This window comes from Lucilia cuprina, chromosome 2, assembly GCF_022045245.1.
Source record: "Lucilia cuprina isolate Lc7/37 chromosome 2, ASM2204524v1, whole genome shotgun sequence".
Classification (NCBI taxonomy): domain Eukaryota; kingdom Metazoa; phylum Arthropoda; class Insecta; order Diptera; family Calliphoridae; genus Lucilia; species Lucilia cuprina.
In genome coordinates, this window is record NC_060950.1 from 16,495,150 (window position 1) to 16,497,850 (window position 2,701).

Sequence of the window (2,701 nt, forward strand, 5' to 3'; positions counted from 1 at the left end):
ATAGACTAGACTATAGACTAGACTATAGACTAGACTGTAGACTAGACTATAGACTAGACTATAGACTAGACTATAGACTAGACTATATACTAGACTATATACTAGACTTTAGGCTAAACTATAGTCCTCATTTTATACTAGACTAAAGACTTGACTATAGAATGTCGACTAGTCTAAAGAATAAGACTAGACTAGGCTATAGATAAGCCTTTTGACTTTTAGACTATAAACTAGACTATAGACTACACTATATACTACACAGACTATACTATAGAATAGACCATAGACTAGACTATAAATTACATACTATAGACTAGGGTATCCCTCTAGTCTTCCATATAAATCTGCATTTAAATAAGAAAATCATTATTAAAAAATGTTTATGGAAATAATCATTTCAATTACATGATAATGCCTACAAAAGAGCTTAAATACAAAATTGTGAAAAAAATCTTTTTAGATTATCTGAGGCCTATCTATTTAATTAGGAATATTCTTATCTAAACATATTATACAGTTTCCAGCAAAAATTTTAAATATATAAAAAAATAAATATTTCATTAGCTCGTCTAAATAGTTAATCAAATAGACATAGGCTAATTTGAGTTAATAAGACAACGTGAAGCTGAAAAGAAAATCTCGAAGAATGGCATTCGTTGCCAAAGGAAAATAAGAGTATTTAGAAGTTTTAAAAACATTTCGCAGACATAATTGTGTGCCACTGACAATAGAAAGAGGATTGGTGGGGGAATAATTGCTACTAATTACAATGCGTCTATTAAAGAGGCAAACATTTCAGTGCTGCCATAGTTACATAAGATAAAAAATATATAAAATAAACTGTACTGCAGTAGTATAGTCTGGTACATATTAATAACAGCACACAAACAACAGCAACAACAACAGTAAGTATTAGATTGCGTCGTTTAAATAAAACGTTAATTGTTGTTTATAACAACAAATTGATAATAAAACAAAACTGCCAGTTGCACACAAGACAAATAGTCTTCATAGTAATTGAACAACTGCTAAGTAAAAAAAAAGAAAATTAAAATACAAAAGAACTTGAAAAAATTAAAAGAAGATAAACACAATAAAAACACAATTGAATAAATACAATACAAAGTAATAAAAATAAAAAAATAAATATTTAAGAATTGCTCAACAAAATTTCCTTTTAAATACAAATGTTTAGCAGGCGTTAGGTAGTATTCCATAGACAGTTAGTTAGTTGTTTAGTTTTAGCACTCTTAGCATTTGTTTTATTGTTGTGCCGGCCAATAATTTTACACTAATTATAATTTAAAAAAAATGTTATTTATAACACTCATGTTTTTGTGTAATTTTATTTTAAATAATTACATTTTAGTATTTTTTTCTGAAATGACAAATACAATATAAATTTTTTTCTCCATCTTAAACATTTCCATTTCCATATAAAGTCTAAACAAAAAAGTTCTAACGGCGACATTGAAAGTTACAATGCAAAAATAGAATTTATAAAACAATAGCTGCTATACACCTTCATTTGACAAATATTTACATATCCGGCCCGTTGATGATAAAAAGATAAATTTAGAAAAATAAAAGGTCGTGATAAATTTATTTATTTTTTTTTTTTTCATTTTAAAAACTTAAATTAACATTAAGAATTTTAATATTTAAAAACAAAACATACTATGTTCCACACTATTGACTAGAGGAAAGACTAAACTATAGCCTAGGTTAAAGTCTGCACTATATTATAATCTGTAGACTTGATAATAGTCATGACTACTATACACTTTTTATTAAGTTTTAATACAGATTATTGTTCAGACTGTAGACAACACTATAATTCAGACTAAAGTCTAGTTTATAGGTATGACTATAGACAAGACCATAGTCCAGACTACAGAAAAAACTTAAATCAAGACTAAACAGTAAGACCATGGTCCAGACTATAGTCCCGACTATAAACAAGACTATTGTTCAGATTATAGACAAGACTATAGTCAAGACTATTGTCCAGATTATAGACAAGTCTATAGTCCAGATTGTAGACTATATAATTAAGGCTATAGTCCAGACTATAGCCCCGATTATATGCAAGACTGTAGTCCAGACTATAAAAAAGACTATAGACAAGACTATAATTCACACTATACAAATAACTATAGACATTGTTATAGGCAGGACTATAGTTGGCCACAGTTGAACTGTTATAACAACAACAAGACCATGGTCCAGACTAAAGTCCCGACTATAAACGAGACTATTGTTCAGATTATAGACAAGACTATAGTCAAGACTATTGTCCAGATTACAGACAGGAGTATAGTAAATATTATAGACAAGTCTATACTCCAGACTATAGCTCAGATTATACGCAAGACTGTAGTCCAGACTATAAAAAAGTCTATAGACAATACTATAGTTCACACTATATACAAGACTATAGACTATACTATATACTGGACTATAGCCTAGACTATATACAGGATTATAGTCTAGACTATAGACAAGACAAGACTGAAGGCGAGATTATTGTCAAACTATTGTCCCGACTATAGACATGAATATAGTCCATACGAGAGACAAGACTTTAGTCTAGACTGCAGACAAGACTACAGACAGGTCTATAGTACGGACTATAGATAAGTCTAGTCCAGATATAGAAAAACTAAAGTCCATACTAAAGACAAGACTATAGTCCAGTCTA